Source organism: Petromyzon marinus, unplaced genomic scaffold (assembly GCF_048934315.1).
Source record: "Petromyzon marinus isolate PM22_M1 ecotype Great Lakes invasive population unplaced genomic scaffold, UKy_Petmar_22M1.pri1.0 PM_G_Scaffold_1, whole genome shotgun sequence".
Classification (NCBI taxonomy): Eukaryota; Metazoa; Chordata; class Hyperoartia; order Petromyzontiformes; family Petromyzontidae; genus Petromyzon; species Petromyzon marinus.
Window position 1 is genome coordinate 1,701,474 of NW_027422650.1, and position 27,225 is coordinate 1,728,698.

Here is a 27,225-nt window from a genome sequence, read left to right on the forward strand (position 1 = left end):
TGGTGAAATAAGCCTATTTAATAAGTCTAAGTTCCTGAAATAAACCTATTAAATAAGTCTAAGTAGCTAAAATAAGCCTATTTAATTAGGCTATTTAATAAGTCTATTTAATAAGCCTATTTAATAAGCCTATTTAATAAGCCTATTTAATAAGGCTATTTAATACGCCTATTTAATAAACATATTTAATAAGTATTTAATGAGCGTATTTAATAAGTCTATTTAATAAGCCTTTTTAATAAGCCTATTTAATAAGTCTATTTAATAAGCCTATTTAATAAGTCTATTTAATAAGTCTATTTAATAAGCCTATTTAATAAGTATTTAATGAGCCTATTTAATAAGCCTATTTATTGAGCCTATTTAATAAGCCTATTTATTGAGCCTATTTAATAAACCTATTTATTGAGCCTATTTAATAAGCCTATTTATTGAGCCTATTTAATAAGCCTATTTAATAAGTCTATTTAATAAGCCTATTTAATAATCCTATTTAATAAGCCTATTTATTGACCCTATTTAATAAGCCTATTTAATAAGCCTATTTATTGAGCCTATTTAATAAGTCTATTTAATAAGCCTATTTAATAAGCCTATTTAATAAGTATTTAATGAGCCTATTTAATAAGTCTATTTAATAAGCCTATTTAATAGGCCTATTTAATAAGTCTAAGTTGCTGAAATAAGCCTATTTAATAAGGCTATGTAATAGGCCTATTTATTAAGTCTAAGTTGCAGAAATACGCCTATTTAATAAGCCTAAGTTGCTGAATAAGGCTATTTAATAAGCCTAAGTTGCTGAATAAACCTATTTAATAAGTCTAAGTTGCTGAAATAAACCTATTTAAAAATGCTATTTAATAAGCCTAAGTTGCTGAAATAAACCTGTTTAATAAGGCTATTTAATAAGCATAAGTTGCTGAAATAAGCTTATTTAATAAGCTAAAGTTGCTGAAATAAGCCTATTTAATAAGGCTCTTTAATAAGTCTAAGTTGCTGAAATAAACCTATTTAATAAGCCTAAGTTGCTAAAATAAGCCTATTTCATGAGGCTATTTAATAAGTCTATTTAATAAGTCTATTTAATAAGACTATTTAATAAGCCTATTTAATAAGCCTAATTAATACACCTATTTAATAAACATATTTAATAAGTATTTAATGAGCCTATTTAATAAGTCTATTTAATAAGCCGATTTAATAAGTCTATTTAATAAGCCTATTTAATAAGCCTATTTAATAAGCCTATTTATTGAGCCTATTTAATAAGCCTATTTAATAAGCCGATTTATTGAGCCTATTTAATAAGTCTATTTAATAAGCCTATTTAATAAGCCTATATAATAAGTATTTAATGAGGCTATTTAATAAGTCTATTTAATAAGCCTATTTAATAGGCCTATTTAATAAGTCTAAGTTGCTGAAATAAGCCTATTTAATAAGCCTATTTAATAGGCCTATTTAATAAGTCTAAGTTGGTGAAATAAGCCTATTTAATAAGTCTAAGTTGCTGAAATAAACCTATTAAATAAGCCTAAGTAGCTAAAATAAGCCTATTTAATAAGGCTATTTAATAAGTCTATTTAATAAGCCTATTTAATAAGCCTATTTAATAAGCCTATTTAATAAGGCTATTTAATACGCCTATTTAATAAACATATTTAATAAGTATTTAATGAGCCTATTTAATAAGTCTATTTAATAAGCCTTTTTAATAAGCCTATTTAATAAGTCTATTTAATAAGCCTATTTAATAAGCCTATTTATTGAGCCTATTTAATAAGCCTATTTATTGAGCCTATTTAATAAACCTATTTATTGAGCCTATTTAATAAGCCTATTTATTGAGCCTATTTAATAAGCCTATTTAATAAGTCTATTTAATAAGCCTATTTAATAATCCTATTTAATAAGCCTATTTATTGACCCTATTTAATAAGCCTATTTAATAAGCCTATTTATTGAGCCTATTTAATAAGTCTATTTAATAAGCCTATTTAATAAGCCTATTTAATAAGTATTTAATGAGCCTATTTAATAAGTCTATTTAATAAGCCTATTTAATAGGCCTATTTAATAAGTCTAAGTTGCTGAAATAAGCCTATTTAATAAGGCTATGTAATAGGCCTATTTATTAAGTCTAAGTTGCAGAAATACGCCTATTTAATAAGCCTAAGTTGCTGAATAAGGCTATTTAATAAGCCTAAGTTGCTGAATAAACCTATTTAATAAGTCTAAGTTGCTGAAATAAGCCTAGTTAATAAGGCTATTTAATAAGCCTAAGTTGCTGAAATAAGCCTATTTAATAAGGCTATTTAATGAGCCTAAGTTGCTGAAATAAGACTATTTAATAAGCCTAAGTTTCTGAACTAAGCCTATTTAAAAAGGTATATTTAATAAGTCTAAGTTGCTGAAATAAACCTATTTAATAAGCCTAAGTTGCTAAAATAAGCCTATTTCATGAGGCTATTTAATAAGTCTATTTAATAAGTCTATTTAATAAGTCTATTTAATAAGTCTATTTAATACGCCTATTTAATAAGCCTATTTAATAAGCCTAATTAATACACCTATTTAATAAACATATTTAATAAGTATTTAATGTGCCTATTTAATAAGTCTATTTAATAAGCCTTTTTAATAAGACTATTGAATAAGTCTATTTAATAAGACTATTTAATAAGTCTATTTAATAAGTCTATTTAATGAGCCTATTTAATAAGTATTTAATGAGCCTATTTAATAAGCCTATTTATTGAGCCTATTTAATAAGCCTATTTATTGAGCCTATTTAATAAGCATATTTATTGAGCCTATTTAATAAGCCTATTTATTGAGCCTATTTAATAAGCCGATTTAATAAGTCTATTTAATAAGCCTATTTAATAAGCCTATTTAATAAGCCTATTTATTGAGCCTATTTAATAAGCCTATTTAATAAGCCGATTGATTGAGCCTATTTAATAAGTCTATTTAATAAGCCTATTTAATAAGCCTATTTAATAAGTATTTAATGAGCCTATTTAATAAGTCTATTTAATAAGCCTATTTAATAGGCCTATTTAATAAGACTAAGTTGCTGAAATAAGCCTATTTAATAAGCCTATTTAATAGGCCTATTTAATAAGTCTAAGTTGCTGAAATAAGCCTATTTAATAAGCCTAAGTTGCTGAATAAGCCTATTTAATAAGCCTAAGTTGCTGAATAAACCTATTTAATAAGTCTAAGTTGCTGAAATAAGCCTATTTAATACGGCTATTTAATAAGCCTAAGTTGCTGAAATAAGCCTATTTCATAAGGCTATTTAATGAGCCTAAGTTGCTGAAATAAGACTATTTAATAAGCCTAAGTTTCTGAACTAAGCCTATTTAGAAAGGTATATTTAAAAAGTCTAAGTTGCTGAAATAAACCTATTTAAAAATGCTATTTAATAAGCCTAAGTTGCTGAAATAAACCTGTTTAATAAGGCTATTTAATAAGCATAAGTTGCTGAAATAAGCTTATTTAATAAGCATAAGTTGCTGAAATAAGCCTATTTAATAAGGCTCTTTAATAAGTCTAAGTTGCTGAAATAAACCTATTTCATGAGGCTATTTAATAAGTCTATTTAATAAGTCTATTTAATAAGTCTATTTAATAAGTCTATTTAATAAGCCTATTTAATAAGCCTATTTAATAAGCCTAATTAATACACCTATTTAATAAACATATTTAATGAGTATTTAATGAGCCTATTTAATAAGTCTATTTAATAAACCTTTTTAATAAGACTATTTAATAAGTCTATTTAATAAGCCTATTTAATAAGTCTATTTAATAAGTCTATTTAATAAGGGTATTTAATAAATATTTAATGAGCCTATTTAATAAGCCTATTTATTGAGCCTATTTAATAAGCCTATTTATTGAGTCTATTTAATAAGCATAATTATTGAGCCTATTTAATAAGCCTATTTATTTAGCCTATTTAATAAGCCGATTTAATAAGTCTATTTAATAAGCCTATTTAATAAGCCTATTTAATAAGCCTATTTATTGAGCCTATTTAATAAGCCTATTTAATAAGCCGATTTATTGAGCCTATTTAATAAGTCTATTTAATAAGCCTATTTAATAAGCCTATTTATTGAGCCTATTTAATACGTCTATTAAATAATCCTATTTAATAAGCCTATTTAATAAGTATTTAATGAGCCTATTTAATAGGCCTTTTTTAATAAATCTAAGTTGCTGAAATAAGCCTATTTAATAAGCCTATTTAATAGGCCTATTTAATAAGTCTAAGTTGCTGAAATAAGCTTATTTAATAAGCCTAAGTTTCTGAATGAGCCTATTTAATAAGCCTAAGTTGCTGAAATAAGCCTATTAAATAAGCCTAAGTTGCTGAATAAGCCTATTTAAGAAGCCTAAGTTGCTGAATAAACCTATTTAATAAGTCTAAGTTGCTGAAATAAGCATATTTAATAAGGCTATTTAATAAGCCTAAGTTGCTGAATAAGCCTATTTAATAAGGCTATTTAATGAGCCTAAGTTGCTGAAATAAGACTATTTAATAAGCCTAAGTTTCTGAACTAAGCCTATTTTAAAAGGTATATTTAATAAGTCTAAGTTGCTGAAATAAACCTATTTAAAATGCTATTTAATAAGCCTAAGTTGCTGAAATAAACCTGTTTAATAAGGCTATTTAATAAGAATAAGTTGCTGAAATAAGCTTATTTAATAAGCCTAAGTTGCTGAAATAAGCCTATTTAATAAGGCTCTTTAATAAGTCTAAGTTGCTGAAATAAACCTATTTAATAAGCCTAAGTTGCTAAAATAATCCTATTTAATGAGGCTATTTAATACGTCTATTTAATAAGCCTATTTAATAAGCCTATTTAATAAGCCTATTTAATAAGCCTATTTAATGAGTCTATTTAATAAGTCTATTTAATAAGTATTTAATGAGCCTATTTAATAAGCCTATTTATTGAGCCCATTTAATAAGCCTATTTATTGAGCCTATTTAATAAGCCTATTTATTGAGCCTATTTAATAAGTCTATTTAATAAGCCTTTTTAATAAGACTATTTAATAAGTCTATTTAATAAGACTATTTAATAAGTCTATTTAATAAGCCTATTTAATAAGTATTTAATGAGCCTATTTAATAAGCCTATTTATTGAGCCTATTTAATAAGCCTATTTATTTACCCTATTTAATAAGCATATTTATTGAGCCTATTTATTGAGCCTATTTAATAAGCCGATTTAATAAGTCTATTTAATAAGCCTATTTAATAAGCCTATTTAATAAGCCTATTTATTGAGCCTATTTAATAAGCCTATTTAATAAGCCGATTTATTGAGCCTATTTAATAAGTCTATTTAATAAGCCTATTTAATAAGCCTATTTAATAAGTATTTAATGAGCCTATTTAATAAGTCTATTTAATAAGCCTATTTAATAGGCCTATTTAATAAGTCTAAGTTGCTGAAATAAGCCTATTTAATAAGCCTATTTAATAGGCCTATTTAATAAGTCTAAGTTGCTGAAATAAGCCTATTTAATAAGCCTAAGTTGCTGAATAAGCCTATTTAATAAGCCTAAGTTGCTGAATAAACCTATTTAATAAGTATAAGTTGCTGAAATAAGCCTATTTAATACGGCTATTTAATAAGCCTAAGTTGCTGAAATAAGCCTATTTCATAAGGCTCTTTAATAAGTCTAAGTTGCTGAAATACACCTATTTAATAAGCCTAAGTTGATAAAATAAGCCTATTTCATGAGGCTATTTAATAAGTCTATTTAATAAGTCTATTTAATAAGTCTATTTAATAAGTCTATTTAATAAGCCTATTTAATAAGCCTATTTAATAAGCCTAATTAATACACCTATTTAATAAACATATTTAATGAGTATTTAATGAGCCTATTTAATAAGTCTATTTAATAAGCCTTTTTAATAAGACTATTTAATAAGTCTATTTAATAAGCCTATTTAATAAGTCTATTTAATAAGTCTATTTAATAAGCCTATTTAATAAGTATTTAATGAGCCTATTTAATAAGCCTATTTATTGAGCCTATTTAATAAGCCTATTTATTGAGCCTATTTAATAAGCATATTTATTGAGCCTATTTAATAAGCCTATTTATTGAGCCTATTTAATAAGCCGATTTAATAAGTCTATTTAATAAGCCTATTTAATAAGCCTATTTAATAAGCCTATTTATTGAGCCTATTTAATAAGCCTATTTAATAAGCCGATTTATTGAGCCTATTTAATAAGTCTATTTAATAAGCCTATTTAATAAGCCTATTTATTGAGCCTATTTAATAAGTCTATTTAATAAGCCTATTTAATAAGCCTATTTAATAAGTATTTAATGAGCCTATTTAATAAGTCTATTTAATAAGCCTATTTAATAGGCCTTTTTTTAATAAATCTAAGTTGATGAAATAAGCCTATTTAATAAGCCTATTTAATAGGCCTATTTAATAAGTCTAAGTTGCTGAAATAAGCTTATTTAATAAGCCTAAGTTTCTGAAGGAGCCTATTTAATAAGCCTAAGTTGCTGAAATAAGCCTATTAAATAAGCCTAAGTTGCTGAATAAGCCTATTTAAGAAGCCTAAGTTGCTGAATAAACCTATTTAATAAGTCTAAGTTGCTGAAATAAGCATATTTAATAAGGCTATTTAATAAGCCTAAGTTGCTGAATAAGCCTATTTAATAAGGCTATTTAATGAGCCTAAGTTGCTGAAATAAGACTATTTAATAAGCCTAAGTTTCTGAACTAAGCCTATTTTAAAAGGTATATTTAATAAGTCTAAGTTGCTGAAATAAACCTATTTAAAATGCTATTTAATAAGCCTAAGTTGCTGAAATAAACCTGTTTAATAAGGCTATTTAATAAGAATAAGTTGCTGAAATAAGCTTATTTAATAAGCCTAAGTTGCTGAAATAAGCCTATTTAATAAGGCTCTTTAATAAGTCTAAGTTGCTGAAATAAACCTATTTAATAAGCCTAAGTTGCTAAAATAAGCCTATTTAATGAGGCTATTTAATACGTCTATTTAATAAGCCTATTTAATAAGCCTATTTAATAAGCCTATTTAATAAGCCTATTTAATGAGTCTATTTAATGAGTCTATTTAATAAGTATTTAATGAGCCTATTTAATAAGCCTATTTATTGAGCCCATTTAATAAGCCTATTTATTGAGCCTATTTAATAAGCCTATTTATTGAGCCTATTTAATAAGTCTATTTAATAAGCCTTTTTAATAAGACTATTTAATAAGTCTATTTAATAAGACTATTTAATAAGTCTATTTAATAAGCCTATTTAATAAGTATTTAATGAGCCTATTTAATAAGCCTATTTATTGAGCCTATTTAATAAGCCTATTTATTGAGCCTATTTAATAAGCATATTTATTGAGCCTATTTATTGAGCCTATTTAATAAGCCGATTTAATAAGTCTATTTAATAAGCCTATTTAATAAGCCTATTTAATAAGCCTATTTATTGAGCCTATTTAATAAGCCTATTTAATAAGCCGATTTATTGAGCCTATTTAATAAGTCTATTTAATAAGCCTATTTAATAAGCCTATTTAATAAGTATTTAATGAGCCTATTTAATAAGTCTATTTAATAAGCCTATTTAATAGGCCTATTTAATAAGTCTAAGTTGCTGAAATAAGCCTATTTAATAAGCCTATTTAATAGGCCTATTTAATAAGTCTAAGTTGCTGAAATAAGCCTATTTAATAAGCCTAAGTTGCTGAATAAGCCTATTTAATAAGCCTAAGTTGCTGAATAAACCTATTTAATAAGTATAAGTTGCTGAAATAAGCCTATTTAATACGGCTATTTAATAAGCCTAAGTTGCTGAAATAAGCCTATTTCATAAGGCTCTTTAATAAGTCTAAGTTGCTGAAATACACCTATTTAATAAGCCTAAGTTGATAAAATAAGCCTATTTCATGAGGCTATTTAATAAGTCTATTTAATAAGTCTATTTAATAAGTCTATTTAATAAGTCTATTTAATAAGCCTATTTAATAAGCCTATTTAATAAGCCTAATTAATACACCTATTTAATAAACATATTTAATGAGTATTTAATGAGCCTATTTAATAAGTCTATTTAATAAGCCTTTTTAATAAGACTATTTAATAAGTCTATTTAATAAGCCTATTTAATAAGTCTATTTAATAAGTCTATTTAATAAGCCTATTTAATAAGTATTTAATGAGCCTATTTAATAAGCCTATTTATTGAGCCTATTTAATAAGCCTATTTATTGAGCCTATTTAATAAGCATATTTATTGAGCCTATTTAATAAGCCTATTTATTGAGCCTATTTAATAAGCCGATTTAATAAGTCTATTTAATAAGCCTATTTAATAAGCCTATTTAATAAGCCTATTTATTGAGCCTATTTAATAAGCCTATTTAATAAGCCGATTTATTGAGCCTATTTAATAAGTCTATTTAATAAGCCTATTTAATAAGCCTATTTATTGAGCCTATTTAATAAGTCTATTTAATAAGCCTATTTAATAAGCCTATTTAATAAGTATTTAATGAGCCTATTTAATAAGTCTATTTAATAAGCCTATTTAATAGGCCTTTTTTTAATAAATCTAAGTTGATGAAATAAGCCTATTTAATAAGCCTATTTAATAGGCCTATTTAATAAGTCTAAGTTGCTGAAATAAGCTTATTTAATAAGCCTAAGTTTCTGAAGGAGCCTATTTAATAAGCCTAAGTTGCTGAAATAAGCCTATTAAATAAGCCTAAGTTGCTGAATACGCCTATTTAATAAGCCTAAGTTGCTGAATAAACCTATTTAATAAGTCTAAGTTGCTGAAATAAGCATATTTAATAAGGCTATTTAATAAGCCTAAGTTGCTGAATAAGCCTATTTAATAAAGCTATTTAATGAGCCTAAGTTGCTGAAATAAGACTATTTAATAAGCCTAAGTTTCTGAACTAAGCCTATTTTAAAAGGTATATTTAATAAGTCTAAGTTGCTGAAATAAACCTATTTAAAAATGCTATTTAATAAGCCTAAGTTGCTGAAATAAACCTGTTTAATAAGGCTATTTAATAAGAATAAGTTGCTGAAATAAGCTTATTTAATAAGCCTAAGGTGCTGAAATAAGCCTATTTAATAAGGCTCTTTAATAAGTCTAAGTTGCTGAAATAAACCTATTTAATAAGCCTAAGTTGCTAAAATAAGCCTATTTAATGAGGCTATTTAATACGTCTATTTAATAAGCCTATTTAATAAGCCTATTTAATAAGCCTATTTAATAAGCCTATTTAATCAGTCTATTTAATAAGTCTATTTAATAAGTATTTAATGAGCCTATTTAATAAGCCTATTTATTGAGCCTATTTAATAAGCCTATTTATTGAGCCTATTTAATAAGCCTATTTATTGAGCCTATTTAATAAGCCTATTTATTGAGCCTATTTAATAAGCCTATTTATTGAGCCTATTTAATAAGCCTATTTAATAAGTCTATTTAATAAGCCTATTTAATAAGCCTATTTAATAAGCCTATTTATTGTGCCTATTTAATAAGCCTATTTAATAAGCCTATTTATTGAGCCTATTTAATCAGTCTATTTAATAAGCCTATTTAACAAGCCTATTTAATAATTATTTAATGAGCCTGTTTAATAAGTCTATTTAATAAGCCTATTTAATAGGCCTATTTAATAAGTCTAAGTTGCTGAAATAAGCCTATTTAATAAGTCTATTTAATAGGCCTATTTAATAAGTCTAAGTTGCTGAAATAAGCCTATTTAATAAGCCTAAGTTTCTGAATGAGCTATTTAATAAGCCTAAGTTGCCGAAATAAGCCTATTTAATAAGCCTAAGTTGCTGAACAAGCCTATTTCATAAGCCTAAGTTGCTGAAATAAGCCTATTTAGTAAGTCTAAGTTGCTGAAATAAGCCTATTTAATAAGCCTAAGTTGCTGAAATAAGCCTATTTAATAAGCCTAAGTTGCTGAAATAAGGCTATTTAATACGTCTAAGTTGCTGAAATAAGCCTATTTAATAAGCCTAAGTTGCTGAAATAAGTATATTTAATAAGCATAAGTTGCTGAAATAAGCCTATTTAATGAGTCTAAGTTGCTGAAATAAGGCTATTTAATAAGTCTAAGTTGCTGAAATAAGCCTATTTAATAAGCCCAAGCTGCTGAAATAAGCCTACTTAATTAGGCTATTTAATAAGCCTAAGTTGCTGAAATAAGCCTATTTAATAAGCGTAAGTTGCTGAAATAAGGCTATTTAATAAGCCTAAGTTGCTGAAATAAGCCTATTTAATGAGCTATTTAATAAGTCTATTTAATAAGCCTATTTAATAAGCCTATTTAATAAGCCTATTTAATACGCCTATGTAATAAGTCTATTTAATAAGTCTATTTAATAAGTATTTAATGAGCCTATTTAATAAGCCTATTTATTGAGCCTATTTAATAAGCCTATTTATTGAGCCTATTTAATAAGCCTATTTATTGAGCCTATTTAATAAGCCTATTTAATAAGTCTATTTAATAAGCCTATTTAATAAGCCTATTTATTGAGCCTATTTAATAAGACTATTTAATAAGCCTATTTATTGAGCCTATTTAATAAGTCTATTTAATACGCCTATTTAATACGTCTATTTAATAAGCCTATTTATTACGCCTATTTAATAAGTCTAAGTTGCTGAAATAAGCCTATTTAATAAGCCTATTTAATAGGCCTATTTAATAAGTCTAAGTTGCAGAAATAAGCCTATTTAATAAGCCTAAGTTTCTGAATGAGCCTATTTAATAAGCCTTAGTTGCTGAAATAAGCCTATTTAATAAGCCTAAGTTGCTGAATAAGCCTATTTAATAAGCCTAAGTTGCTGAAATAAGCCTATTTAATAAGTCTAAGTTGCTGAAATAAGGCTATTTAATAAGCCTAAGTTGCTGAAATAAGCCTATTTAATAAGCCTAAGTTGCTGAAATAAGGCTATTTAATAAGTCTAAGTTGCTGAAATAAGCCTATTTAATAAGCCTAATTTGCTGAAATAAGTATATTTAATAAGCCTAAGTTGCTGAAATAAGCCTATTTAATAAGGCTCTTTAATAAGTCTAAGTTGCTGAAATAAACCTATTTAATAAGCCTAAGTTGCTAAAATAAGCCTATTTCATGAGGCTATTTAATAAGTCTATTTAATAAGTCTATTTAATAAGTCTATTTATTAAGTCTATTTAATAAGCCTATTTAATATGCCTATTTATTGAGCCTATTTAATAAGCCTATTTAATAAGCCGATTTATTGAGCCTATTTAATAAATCTATTTAATAAGTCTATTTAATAAGCCTATTTAATAAGCCTATTTAATAAGCCTATTTATTGAGCCTATTTAATAAGCCTATTTAATAAGCCGATGTATTGAGCCTATTTAATAAGTCTATTTAATAAGCCTATTTAATAAGCCTATTTATTGAGCCTATTTAATAAGTCTATTTAATAAGCCTATTTAATAAGCCTATTTAATAAGTATTTAATGAGCCTATTTAATAAGTCTATTTAATAAGCCTATTTAATAGGCCTTTTTAAGTAAATCTAAGTTGCTGAAATAAGCCTATTTAATAAGCCTATTTAATAGGCCTATTTAATAAGTCTAAGTTGCTGAAATAAGCTTATTTAATAAGCCTAAGTTTCTGAATGAGCCTATTTAATAAGCCTAAGTTGCTGAAATAAGCCTATTAAATAAGCCTAAGTTGCTGAATAAGCCTATTTAATAAGCCTAAGTTGCTGAATAAACCTATTTAATAAGTCTAAGTTGCTGAAATAAGCATATTTAATAAGGCTATTTAATAAGCCTAAGTTGCTGAATAAGCCTATTTAATAAGGCTATTTAATGAGCCTAAGTTGCTGAAATAAGACTATTTAATAAGCCTAAGTTTCTGAACTAAGCCTATTTTAAAAGGTATATTTAATAAGTCTAAGTTGCTGAAATAAACCTATTTAAAAATGCTATTTAATAAGCCTAAGTTGCTGAAATAAACCTGTTTAATAAGGCTATTTAATAAGAATAAGTTGCTGAAATAAGCTTATTTAATAAGCCTAAGTTGCTGAAATAAGCCTATTTAATAAGCCTAAGTTGCTAAAATAAGCCTATTTAATGAGGCTATTTAATACGTCTATTTAATAAGCCTATTTAATAAGCCTATGTAATAAGCCTATTTAATAAGCCTATTTAATGAGTCTATTTAATAAGTCTATTTAATAAGTATTTAATGAGCCTATTTAATACGCCTATTTATTGAGCCTATTTAATAAGCCTATTTATTGAGTCTATTTAATAAGCCTATTTATTGAGCCTATTTAATAAGCCTATTTATTGAGCCTATTTAATAAGCCTATTTAATAAGTCTATTTAATAAGCCTATTTAATAAGCCTATTTAATAAGCCTATTTATTGTGCCTATTTAATAAGCCTATTTAATAAGCCTATTTATTGAGCCTATTTAATAAGTCTATTTAATAAGCCTATTTAACAAGCCTATTTAATAATTATTTAATGAGCCTGTTTAATAAGTCTATTTAATAAGCCTATTTAATAGGCCTATTTAATAAGTCTAAGTTGCTGAAATAAGCCTATTTAATAAGTCTATTTAATAGGCCTATTTAATAAGTCTAAGTTGCTGAAATAAGCCTATTTAATAAGCCTAAGTTTCTGAATGAGCCTATTTAATAAGCCTAAGTTGCCGAAATAAGCCTATTTAATAAGCCTAAGTTGCTGAATAAGCCTATTTAATAAGCCTAAGTTGCTGAAATAAGCCTATTTAGTAAGTCTAAGTTGCTGAAATAAGCCTATTTAATAAGCCTAAGTTGCTGAAATAAGCCTATTTAATAAGCCTAAGTTGCTGAAATAAGCCTATTTAATAAGCCTAAGTTGCTGAAATAAGGCTATTTAATAAGTCTAAGTTGCTGAAATAAGCCTATTTAATAAGCCTAAGTTGCTGAAATAAGTATATTTAATGAGCATAAGTTGCTGAAATAAGCCTATTTAATGAGTCTAGGTTGCTGAAATAAGGCTATTTAATAAGTCTAAGTTGCTGAAATAAGCCTTTTTAATCAGCGTAAGTTGCTGAAATAAGCCTATTTAATAAGCCCAAGTTGCTGAAATAAGCCTACTTAATTAGGCTATTTAATAAGTCTATTTAATAAGCCTATTTAATAAGCCTATTTAATAAGCCTATTTAATAAGCCTATGTAATAAGTCTATTTAATAAGTCTATTTAATAAGTATTTAATGAGCCTATTTAATAAGCCTATTTATTGAGCCTATTTAATAAGCCTATTTATTGAGCCTATTTAATAAGCCTATTTAATAAGTCTATTTAATAAGCCTATTTAATAAGCCTATTTATTGAGCCTATTTAATAAGCCTATTTAATAAGCCTATTTATTGAGCCTATTTAATAAGTCTATTTAATAAGTCTATTTAATAAGCCTATTTAATAAGTATTTAATGAGCCTATTTAATAAGTCTATTTAATAAGCCTATTTAATAGGCCTATTTAATAAGTCTAAGTTGCTGAAATAAGCCTATTTAATAAGCAAAAGTTTCTGAATGAGCCTATTTAATAAGCCTAAGTTGCTGAAATAAGCCTATTTAATAAGCCTAAGTTGCTGAATAAGCCTATTTAATAAGCCTAAGTTGCTGAAATAAGCCTATTTAATAAGTCTAAGTTGCTGAAATAAGGCTATTTAATAAGCCTAAGTTGCTGAAATAAGCCTATTTAATAAGCCTAAGTTGCTGAAATAAGGCTATTTAATAAGTCTAAGTTGCTGAAATAAGCCTATTTAATGAGGCTATTTAATACGTCTATTTAATAAGCCTATTTAATAAGCCTATGTAATAAGCCTATTTAATAAGCCTATTTAATGAGTCTATTTAATAAGTCTATTTAATAAGTATTTAATGAGCCTATTTAATAAGCCTATTTATTGAGCCTATTTAATAAGCCTATTTATTGAGCCTATTTAATAAGCCTATTTATTGAGCCTATTTAATAAGCCTATTTATTGAGCCTATTTAATAAGCCTATTTAATAAGTCTATTTAATAAGCCTATTTAATAAGCCTATTTAATAAGCCTATTTATTGTGCCTATTTAATAAGCCTATTTAATAAGCCTATTTATTGAGCCTATTTAATAAGTCTATTTAATAAGCCTATTTAACAAGCCTATTTAATAATTATTTAATGAGCCTGTTTAATAAGTCTATTTAATAAGCCTATTTAATAGGCCTATTTAATAAGTCTAAGTTGCTGAAATAAGCCTATTTAATAAGTCTATTTAATAGGCCTAGTAATAAGTCTAAGTTGCTGAAATAAGCCTATTTAATAAGCCTAAGTTTCTGAATGAGCCTATTTAATAAGCCTAAGTTGCCGAAATAAGCCTATTTAATAAGCCTAAGTTGCTGAATAAGCCTATTTAATAAGCCTAAGTTGCTGAAATAAGCCTATTTAGTAAGTCTAAGTTGCTGAAATAAGCCTATTTAATAAGCCTAAGTTGCTGAAATAAGCCTATTTAATAAGCCTAAGTTGCTGAAATAAGGCTATTTAATAAGGCTAAGTTGCTGAAATAAGCCTATTTAATAAGCCTAAGTTGCTGAAATAAGTATATTTAATGAGCATAAGTTGCTGAAATAAGCCTATTTAATGAGTCTAGGTTGCTGAAATAAGGCTATTTAATTAGTCTAAGTTGCTGAAATAAGCCTTTTTAATCAGCGTAAGTTGCTGAAATAAGCCTATTTAATAAGCCCAAGTTGCTGAAATAAGCCTACTTAATTAGGCTATTTAATAAGCCTAAGTTGCTGAAATAAGCCTATTTAATAAGCGTAAGTTGCTGAAATAAGGCTATTTAATAAGCCTAAGTTGCTGAAATAAGCCTATTTAATGAGATATTTAATAAGTCTATTTAATAAGCCTATTTAATAAGCCTATTTAATAAGCCTATGTAATAAGTCTATTTAATAAGTCTATTTAATAAGTATTTAATGAGCCTATTTAATAAGCCTATTTATTGAGCCTATTTAATAAGCCTATTTATTGAGCCTATTTAATAAGCCTATGTAATAAGTCTATTTAATAAGTCTATTTAATAAGTCTATTTAATAAGCCTATTTAATAAGCCTATTTATTGAGCCTATTTAATAAGCCTATTTAATAAGCCTATTTATTGAACCTATTTAATAAGTCTATTTAATAAGCCTATTTAATAAGCCTATTTAATAAGTATTTAATGAGCCTATTTAATAAGTCTATTTAATAAGCCTATTTAATAGGCCTATTTAATAAGTCTAAGTTGCTGAAATAAGCCTATTTAATAAGCAAAAGTTTCTGAATGAGCCTATTTAATAAGCCTAAGTTGCTGAAATAAGCCTATTTAATAAGCCTAAGTTGCTGAATAAGCCTATTTAATAAGCCTAAGTTGCTGAAATAAGCCTATTTAATAAGTCTAAGTTGCTGAAATAAGGCTATTTAATAAGCCTAAGTTGCTGAAATAAGCCTATTTAATAAGCCTAAGTTGCTGAAATAAGGCTATTTAATAAGTCTAAGTTGCTGAAATAAGCCTATTTAATAAGCCTAAGTTGCTGAAATAAGTATATTTAATAAGCCTAAGTTGCTGAAACAAGCCTATTTAATAAGGCTCTTTAATAAGTCTAAGTTGCTGAAATAAACCTATTTAATAAGCCTAAGTTGCTAAAATAAGCCTATTTCATGAGGCTATTTAATAAGTCTATTTAATAAGTCTATTTAATAAGACTATTTAATAAGTCTATTTAATAAGACTATTTAATAAGTCTATTTAATAAGTCTATTTAATAAGCCTATTTAATAAGTATTTAATGAGCCTATTTAATAAGCCTATTTATTGAGCTTATTTAATAAGCCTATTTATTGAGCCTATTTAATAAGCATATTTATTGAGCCTATTTAATAAGCATATTTATTGAGCCTATTTAATAAGCCGATTTAATAAGTCTATTTAATAAGCCTATTTAATAAGCCGATTTATTGAGCCTATTTAATAAGTCTATTTAATAAGCCTATTTAATAAGCCTATTTAATAAGTATTTAATGAGCCTATTTAATAAGTCTATTTAATAAGCCTATTTAATAGGCCTATTTAATAAGTCTAAGTTGCTGAAATAAGCCTATTTAATAAGCCTATTTAATAGGCCTATTTAATAAGTCTAAGTTGCTGAAATAAGCCTATTTAATAAGCCTAAGTTGCTGAATAAGCCTATTTAATAAGCCTAAGTTGCTGAATAAACCTATTTAATAAGTCTAAGTTGCTGAAATAAGCCTATTTAATATGGCTATTTAATAAGCCTAAGTTGCTGAAATAAGCCTATTTCATAAGGCTATTTAATGAGCCTAAGTTGCTGAAATAAGACTATTTAATAAGCCTAAGTTTCTGAACTAAGCCTATTTAAAAAGGTATATTTAATAAGTCTAAGTTGCTGAAATAAACCTATTTAAAAATGCTATTTAATAAGCCTAAGTTGCTGAAATAAACCTGTTTAATAAGGCTATTTAATAAGCATAAGTTGCTGAAATAAGCTTATTTAATAAGCCTAAGTTGCTGCAATAAGCCTATTTAATAAGGCTCTTTAATAAGTCTAAGTTGCTGAAATAAACCTATTTAATAAGCCTAAGTTGCTAAAATAAGCCTATTTCATGAGGCTATTTAATAAGTCTATTTAATAAGTCTATTTAATAAGTCTATTTAATAAGTCTATTAAATAAGCCTATTTAATAAGTCTATTTAATAAGCCTATTTAATAAGCCTATTTAATAAGCCTAATTAATACACCTATTTAATAAACATATTTAATGAGTATTTAATGAGCCTATTTAATAAGTCTATTTAATAAGCCTTTTTAATAAGACTATTTAATAAGTCTATTTAATAAGCCTTTTTAATAAGACTATTTAATAAGTCTATTTAATAAGCCTTTTTAATAAGACTATTTAATACACCTATTTAATAAACATATTTAATGAGTATTTAATGAGCCTATTTAATAAGTCTATTTAATAAGCCTTTTTAATAAGACTATTTAATAAGTCTATTTAATAAGCCTTTTTAATAAGACTATTTAATAAGTCTATTTAATAAGCCTTTTTAATAAGACTATTTAATAAGTCTATTTAATAAGCCTATTTAATAAGCCTATTTAATAATCCTATTTATTGAGCCTATTTAATAAGCCTATTTAATAAGCCGATTTATTGAGCCTATTTAATAAGTCTATTTAATAAGCCTATTTAATAAGCCTATTCATTGAGCCTATTTAATAAGTCTATTTAATAAGCCTATTTAATGAGCCTATTTAATAATTATTTAATGAGCCTATTTAATAAGTCTATTTAATAAGCCTATTTAATAGGCCTTTTTTAATAAATCTAAGTTGCTGAAATAAGCCTATTTAATAAGCCTATTTAATATGCCTATTTAATAAGTCTAAGTTGCTGAAATAAGCTTATTTAATAAGCCTAAGTTTCTGAATGAGCCTATTTAATAAGCCTAAGTTGCTGAAATAAGCCTATTAAATAAGCCTAAGTTGCTGAATAAGCCTATTTAATAAGCCTAAGTTGCTGAATAAACCTATTTAATAAGCCTAAGTTGCTGAAATAAGTATATTTAATGAGCATAAGTTGCTGAAATAAGCCTATTTAATGAGTCTAGGTTGCTGAAATAAGGCTATTTAATTAGTCTAAGTTGCTGAAATAAGCCTTTTTAATCAGCGTAAGTTGCTGAAATAAGCCTATTTAATAAGCCCAAGTTGCTGAAATAAGCCTACTTAATTAGGCTATTTAATAAGCCTAAGTTGCTGAAAAAAGCCTATTTAATAAGCGTAAGTTGCTGAAATAAGGCTATTTAATAAGCCTAAGTTGCTGAAATAAGCCTATTTAATGAGCTACTTAATAAGTCTATTTAATAAGCCTATTTAATAAGCCTATTTAATAAGCCTATGTAATAAGTCTATTTAATAAGTCTATTTAATAAGTATTTAATGAGCCTATTTAATAAGCCTATTTATTGAGCCTATTTAATAAGCCTATTTATTGAGCCTATTTAATAAGCCTATTTAATAAGTCTATTTAATAAGCCTATTTAATAAGCCTATTTATTGAGCCTATTTAATAAGCCTATTTAATAAGCCTATTTATTGAACCTATTTAATAAGTCTATTTAATAAGCCTATTTAATAAGCCTATTTAATAAGTATTTAATGAGCCTATTTAATAAGTATATTTAATAAGCCTATTTAATAGGCCTATTTAATAAGTCTAAGTTGCTGAAATAAGCCTATTTAATAAGCAAAAGTTTCTGAATGAGCCTATTTAATAAGCCTAAGTTGCTGAAATAAGCCTATTTAATAAGCCTAAGTTGCTGAATAAGCCTATTTAATAAGCCTAAGTTGCTGAAATAAGCCTATTTAATAAGTCTAAGTTGCTGAAATAAGGCTATTTAATAAGCCTAAGTTGCTGAAATAAGCCTATTTAATAAGCCTAAGTTGCTGAAATAAGGCTATTTAATAAGTCTAAGTTGCTGAAATAAGCCTATTTAATAAGCCTAAGTTGCTGAAATAAGTATATTTAATAAGCCTAAGTTGCTGAAACAAGCCTATTTAATAAGGCTCTTTAATAAGTCTAAGTTGCTGAAATAAACCTATTTAATAAGCCTAAGTTGCTAAAATAAGCCTATTTCATGAGGCTATTTAATAAGTCTATTTAATAAGTCTATTTAATAAGTCTATTTAATAAGTCTATTTAATAAGCCTATTTAATAAGCCTATTTAATAAGCCTAATTAATACACCTATTTAATAAACATATTTAATAAGTATTTAATGAGCCTATTTAATAAGTCTATTTAATAAGCCTTTTTAATAAGACTATTTAATAAGTCTATTTAATAAGACTATTTAATAAGTCTATTTAATAAGTCTATTTAATAAGCCTATTTAATAAGTATTTAATGAGCCTATTTAATAAGCCTATTTATTGAGCCTATTTAATAAGCCTATTTATTGAGCCTATTTAATAAGCATATTTATTGAGCCTATTTAATAAGCATATTTATTGAGCCTATTTAATAAGCCGATTTAATAAGTCTATTTAATAAGCCTATTTAATAAGCCTATTTAATAAGCCTATTTATTGAGCCTATTTAATAAGCCTATTTAATAAGCCGATTTATTGAGCCTATTTAATAAGTCTATTTAATAAGCCTATTTAATAAGCCTATTTAATAAGTATTTAATGAGCCTATTTAATAAGTCTATTTAATAAGCCTATTTAATAGGCCTATTTAATAAGTCTAAGTTGCTGAAATAAGCCTATTTAATAAGCCTATTTAATAGGCCTATTTAATAAGTCTAAGTTGCTGAAATAAGCCTATTTAATAAGCCTAAGTTGCTGAATAAGCCTATTTAATAAGCCTAAGTTGCTGAATAAACCTATTTAATAAGTCTAAGTTGCTGAAATAAGCCTATTTAATATGGCTATTTAATAAGCCTAAGTTGCTGAAATAAGCCTATTTCATAAGGCTATTTAATGAGCCTAAGTTGCTGAAATAAGACTATTTAATAAGCCTAAGTTTCTGAACTAAGCCTATTTAAAAAGGTATATTTAATAAGTCTAAGTTGCTGAAATAAACCTATTTAAAAATGCTATTTAATAAGCCTAAGTTGCTGAAATAAACCTGTTTAATAAGGCTATTTAATAAGCATAAGTTGCTGAAATAAGCTTATTTAATAAGCCTAAGTTGCTGCAATAAGCCTATTTAATAAGGCTCTTTAATAAGTCTAAGTTGCTGAAATAAACCTATTTAATAAGCCTAAGTTGCTAAAATAAGCCTATTTCATGAGGCTATTTAATAAGTATATTTAATAAGTCTATTTAATAAGTCTATTTAATAAGTCTATTAAATAAGCCTATTTAATAAGTCTATTTAATAAGCCTATTTAATAAGCCTATTTAATAAGCCTAATTAATACCCCTATTTAATAAACATATTTAATGAGTATTTAATGAGCCTATTTAATAAGTCTATTTAATAAGCCTTTTTAATAAGACTATTTAATAAGTCTATTTAATAAGCCTTTTTAATAAGACTATTTAATAAGTCTATTTAATAAGCCTTTTTAATAAGACTATTTAATACACCTATTTAGTAAACATATTTAATGAGTATTTAATGAGCCTATTTAATAAGTCTATTTAATAAGCCTTTTTAATAAGACTATTTAATAAGTCTATTTAATAAGCCTTTTTAATAAGACTATTTAATAAGTCTATTTAATAAGCCTTTTTAATAAGACTATTTAATAAGTCTATTTAATAAGCCTATTTAATAAGCCTATTTAATAATCCTATTTATTGAGCCTATTTAATAAGCCTATTTAATAAGCCGATTTATTGAGCCTATTTAATAAGTCTATTTAATAAGCCTATTTAATAAGCCTATTTAATAAGTATTTAATGAGCCTATTTAATAAGTCTATTTAATAAGCCTATTTAATAGGCCTTTTTTAATAAATCTAAGTTGCTGAAATAAGCCTATTTAATAAGCCTATTTAATATGCCTATTTAATAAGTCTAAGTTGCTGAAATAAGCTTATTTAATAAGCCTAAGTTTCTGAATGAGCCTATTTAATAAGCCTAAGTTGCTGAAATAAGCCTATTAAATAAGCCTAAGTTGCTGAATAAGCCTATTTAATAAGCCTAAGTTGCTGAATAAACCTATTTAATAAGTCTAAGTTGCTGAAATAAGCATATTTAATAAGGCTATTTAATAAGCCTAAGTTGCTGAATAAGCCTATTTAATGAGGCTATTTAATGAGCCTAAGTTGCTGAAATAAGACTATTTAATAAGCCTAAGTTTCTGAACTAAGCCTATTTTAAAAGGTATTTTAATAAGTCTAAGTTGCTGAAATAAACCTATTTAAAAATGCTATTTAATAAGCCTAAGTTGCTGAAATAAACCTGTTTAATAAGGCTCTTTAATAAGTCTAAGTTGCTGAAATAAACCTATTTAATAAGCGTAAGTTGCTAAAATAAGCCTATTTAATGAGGCTATTTAATACGTCTATTTAATAAGCCTATTTAATAAGCCTATTTAATAAGCCTATTTAATAAGCCTATTTAATGAGTCTATTTAATAAGTCTATTTAATAAGTATTTAATGAGCCTATTTAATAAGCCTATTTATTGAGCCAATTTAATAAGCCTATTTATTGAGCCTATTTAATAAGCCTATTTATTGAGCCTATTTAATAAGCCTATTTATTGAGCCTATTTAATAAGCCTATTTAATAAGTCTATTCAATAAGCCTATTTAATAAGCCTATTTAATAAGCCTATTTATTGTGCCTATTTAATAAGCCTATTTAATAAGCCTATTTATTGAGCCTATTTAATAAGTCTATTTAATAAGCCTATTTAACAAGCCTATTTAATAATTATTTAATGAGCCTGTTTAATAAGTCTATTTAATAAGCCTATTTAATAGGCCTATTTAATAAGTCTAAGTTGCTGAAATAAGCCTATTTAATAAGTCTATTTAATAGGCCTATTTAATAAGTCTAAGTTGCTGAAATAAGCCTATTTAATAAGCCTAAGTTTCTGAATGAGCCTATTTAATAAGCCCAAGTTGCTGAAATAAGCCTACTTAATTAGGCTATTTAATAAGCCTAAGTTGCTGAAATAAGCCTATTTAATAAGCGTAAGTTGCTGAAATAAGGCTATTTAATAAGCCTAAGTTGCTGAAATAAGCCTATTTAATGAGCTATTTAATAAGTCTATTTAATAAGCCTATTTAATAAGCCTATTTAATAAGCCTATGTAATAAGTCTATTTAATAAGTCTATTTAATAAGTATTTAATGAGCCTATTTAATAAGCCTATTTATTGAGCCTATTTAATAAGCCTATTTATTGAGCCTATTTAATAAGCCTATTTATTGAGCCTATTTAAAAAGCCTTTTTAATAAGTCTATTTAATCAGCCTATTTAATAAGCCTATTTATTGAGCCTATTTAATAAGCATATTTAATAAGCCTATTTATTGAGCCTATTTAATAAGTCTATTTAATAAGCCTATTTAATAAGCCTATTTAATAAGTATTTTATGAGCCTATTTAATAAGTCTATTTAATAAGCCTATTTAATAGGCCTATTTAATAAGTCTAAGTTGCTGAAATAAGCCTATTTAATAAGCCTATTTAATAGGCCTATTTAATAAGTCTAAGTTGCTGAAATAAGCCTATTTAATAAGCCTAAGTTTCTGAATGAGCCTATTTAATAAGTCTATTTAATAAGCCTTTTTAATAAGACTATTTAATAAGTCTATTTAATAAGCCTTTTTAATAAGACTATTTAATAAGTCTATTTAATAAGCCTTTTTAATAAGACTATTTAATACACCTATTTAATAAACATATTTAATGAGTATTTAATGAGCCTATTTAATAAGTCTATTTAATAAGCCTTTTTAATAAGACTATTTAATAAGTCTATTTAATAAGCCTTTTTAATAAGACTATTTAATAAGTCTATTTAATAAGCCTTTTTAATAAGACTATTTAATAAGTCTATTTAATAAGCCTATTTAATAAGCCTATTTAATAATCCTATTTATTGAGCCTATTTAATAAGCCTATTTAATAAGCCGATTTATTGAGCCTATTTAATAAGTCTATTTAATAAGCCTATTTAATAAGCCTATTTATTGAGCCTATTTAATAAGTATATTTAATAAGCCTATTTAATAAGCCTATTTAATAAGTATTTAATGAGCCTATTTAATAAGTCTATTTAATAAGCCTATTTAATAGGCCTTTTTTAATAAATCTAAGTTGCTGAAATAAGCCTATTTAATAAGCCTATTTAATATGCCTATTTAATAAGTCTAAGTTGCTGAAATAAGCTTATTTAATAAGCCTAAGTTTCTGAATGAGCCTATTTAATAAGCCTAAGTTGCTGAAATAAGCCTATTAAATAAGCCTAAGTTGCTGAATAAGCCTATTTAATAAGCCTAAGTTGCTGAATAAACCTATTTAATAAGTCTAAGTTGCTGAAATAAGCATATTTAATAAGGCTATTTAATAAGCCTAAGTTGCTGAATAAGCCTATTTAATGAGGCTATTTAATGAGCCTAAGTTGCTGAAATAAGACTATTTAATAAGCCTAAGTTTCTGAACTAAGCCTATTTTAAAAGGTATTTTAATAAGTCTAAGTTGCTGAAATAAACCTATTTAAAAATGCTATTTAATAAGCCTAAGTTGCTGAAATAAACCTGTTTAATAAGGCTCTTTAATAAGTCTAAGTTGCTGAAATAAACCTATTTAATAAGCGTAAGTTGCTAAAATAAGCCTATTTAATGAGGCTATTTAATACGTCTATTTAATAAGCCTATTTAATAAGCCTATTTAATAAGCCTATTTAATAAGCCTATTTAATGAGTCTATTTAATAAGTCTATTTAATAAGTATTTAATGAGCCTATTTAATAAGCCTATTTATTGAGCCAATTTAATAAGCCTATTTATTGAGCCTATTTAATAAGCCTATTTATTGAGCCTATTTAATAAGCCTATTTATTGAGCCTATTTAATAAGCCTATTTAATAAGTCTATTCAATAAGCCTATTTAATAAGCCTATTTAATAAGCCTATTTATTGTGCCTATTTAATAAGCCTATTTAATAAGCCTATTTATTGAGCCTATTTAATAAGTCTATTTAATAAGCCTATTTAACAAGCCTATTTAATAATTATTTAATGAGCCTGTTTAATAAGTCTATTTAATAAGCCTATTTAATAGGCCTATTTAATAAGTCTAAGTTGCTGAAATAAGCCTATTTAATAAGTCTATTTAATAGGCCTATTTAATAAGTCTAAGTTGCTGAAATAAGCCTATTTAATAAGCCTAAGTTTCTGAATGAGCCTATTTAATAAGCCCAAGTTGCTGAAATAAGCCTACTTAATTAGGCTATTTAATAAGCCTAAGTTGCTGAAATAAGCCTATTTAATAAGCGTAAGTTGCTGAAATAAGGCTATTTAATAAGCCTAAGTTGCTGAAATAAGCCTATTTAATGAGCTATTTAATAAGTCTATTTAATAAGCCTATTTAATAAGCCTATTTAATAAGCCTATGTAATAAGTCTATTTAATAAGTCTATTTAATAAGTATTTAATGAGCCTATTTAATAAGCCTATTTATTGAGCCTATTTAATAAGCCTATTTATTGAGCCTATTTAATAAGCCTATTTATTGAGCCTATTTAAAAAGCCTATTTAATAAGTCTATTTAATAAGCCTATTTAATAAGCCTATTTATTGAGCCTATTTAATAAGCATATTTAATAAGCCTATTTATTGAGCCTATTTAATAAGTCTATTTAATAAGCCTATTTAATAAGCCTATTTAATAAGTATTTTATGAGCCTATTTAATAAGTCTATTTAATAAGCCTATTTAATAGGCCTATTTAATAAGTCTAAGTTGCTGAAATAAGCCTATTTAATAAGCCTATTTAATAGGCCTATTTAATAAGTCTAAGTTGCTGAAATAAGCCTATTTAATAAGCCTAAGTTTCTGAATGAGCCTATTTAATAAGCCTAAGTTGCTGAAATAAGCCTATTTAATAAGCCTAAGTTGCTGAATAAGCCTATTTAATAAGCCTAAGTTGCTGAAATAAGCCTATTTAATAAGTCTAAGTTGCTGAAATAAGGCTATTTAATAAGCCTAAGTTGCTGAAATAAGCCTATTTAATAAGCCTAAGTTGCTGAAATAAGGCTATTTAATAAGTCTAAGTTGCTGAAATAAGCCTATTTAATAAGCCTAAGTTGCTGAAATAAGTATATTTAATAAGCCTAAGTTGCTGAAATAAGCCTATTTAATAAGGCTCTTTAATAAGTCTAAGTTGCTGAAATAAACCTATTTAATAAGCCTAAGTTGCTAAAATAAGCCTATTTCATGAGGCTATTTAATAAGTCTATTTAATAAGTCTATTTAATAAGTCTATTTAATAAGTCTATTTAATAAGCCTATTTAATAAGCCTATTTAATAGGCCTATTTAATAAGTCTAAGTTGCTGAAATAAGCCTATTTAATAAGCCTAATTAATACACCTATTTAATAAGACTATTTAATAAGTCTATTTAATAAGACTATTTAATAAGTCTATTTAATAAGTATATTTAATAAGCCTATTTAATAAGTATTTAATGAGCCTATTTAATAAGCCTTTTTATTGAGCCTATTTAATAAGCCTATTTATTGAGCCTATTTAATAAGCATATTTATTGAGCCTATTTAATAAGCCTATTTATTGAGCCTATTTAATAAGCCGATTTAATAAGTCTATTTAATAAGCCTATTTAATAAGCCTATTTAATAAGCCTATTTATTGAGCCTATTTAATCAGCCTATTTAATAATCCGATTTATTGAGCCTATTTAATAAGTCTATTTAATAAGCCTATTTAATAAGCCTATTTAATAAGTATTTAATGAGCCTATTTAATAAGTCTATTTAATAAGCCTATTTAATAGGCCTATTTAATAAGTCTAAGTTGCTGAAATAAGCCTATTTAATAAGCCTATTTAATAGGCCTATTAAATAAGTCTAATTTGCTGAAATAAGCCTATTTAATAAGCCTAAGTTGCTGAATAAGCCTATTTAATAAGCCTAAGTTGCTGAATAAACCTATTTAATAAGTCTAAGTTGCTGAAATAAGCCTATTTAATACGGCTATTTAATAAGCCTAAGTTGCTGAAATAAGCCTATTTCATAAGGCTATTTAATGAGCCTAAGTTGCTGAAATAAGACTATTTAATAAGCCTAAGTTTCTGAACTAAGCCTATTTAAAAAGGTATATTTAATAAGTCTAAGTTGCTGAAATAAACCTATTTAAAAATGCTATTTAATAAGCCTAAGTTGCTGAAATAAACCTGTTTAATAAGGCTATTTAATAAGCATAAGTTGCTGAAATAAGCTTATTTAATAAGCCTAAGTTGCTGCAATAAGCCTATTTAATAAGGCTCTTTAATAAGTCTAAGTTGCTGAAATAAACCTATTTAATAAGCCTAAGTTGCTAAAATAAGCCTATTTCATGAGGCTATTTAATAAGTCTATTTAATAAGTCTATTTAATAAGCCTATTTAATAAGCCTATTTAATAAGCCTATTTAATAAGCCTATGTAATAAGTCTATTTAATAAGTCTATTTAATAAGTATTTAATGAGCCTATTTAATAAGCCTATTTATTGAGCCTATTTAATAAGCCTATTTATTGAGCCTATTTAATAAGCCTATTTATTGAGCCTATTTAATAAGCCTATTTAATAAGTCTATTTAATAAGCCTATTTAATAAGCCTATTTATTGAGCCTATTTAATAAGCCTATTTAATAAGCCTATTTATTGAGCCTATTTAATAAGTCTATTTAATAAGCCTATTTAATAAGCCTATTTAATAAGTATTTTATGAGCCTATTTAATAAGTCTATTTAATAAGCCTATTTAATAGGCCTATTTAATAAGTCTAAGTTGCTGAAATAAGCCTATTTAATAAGCCTATTTAATAGGCCTATTTAATAAGTCTAAGTTGCTGAAATAAGCCTATTTAATAAGCCTAAGTTTCTGAATGAGCCTATTTAATAAGCCTAAGTTGCTGAAATAAGCCTATTTAATAAGCCTAAGTTGCTGAATAAGCCTATTTAATAAGCCTAAGTTGCTGAAATAAGCCTATTTAATAAGTCTAAGTTGCTGAAATAAGGCTATTTAATAAGCCTAAGTTGCTGAAATAAGCCTATTTAATAAGCCTAAGTTGCTGAAATAAGGCTATTTAATAAGTCTAAGTTGCTGAAATAAGCCTATTTAATAAGCCTAAGTTGCTGAAATAAGTATATTTAATAAGCCTAAGTTGCTGAAATAAGCCTATTTAATAAGGCTCTTTAATAAGTCTAAGTTGCTGAAATAAACCTATTTAATAAGCCTAAGTTGCTAAAGTAAGCCTATTTCATGAGGCTATTTAATAAGTCTATTTAATAAGTCTATTTAATAAGTCTATTTAATAAGTCTATTTAATAAGCCTATTTAATAAGCCTATTTAATAGGCCTATTTATTGAGCCTATTTAATCA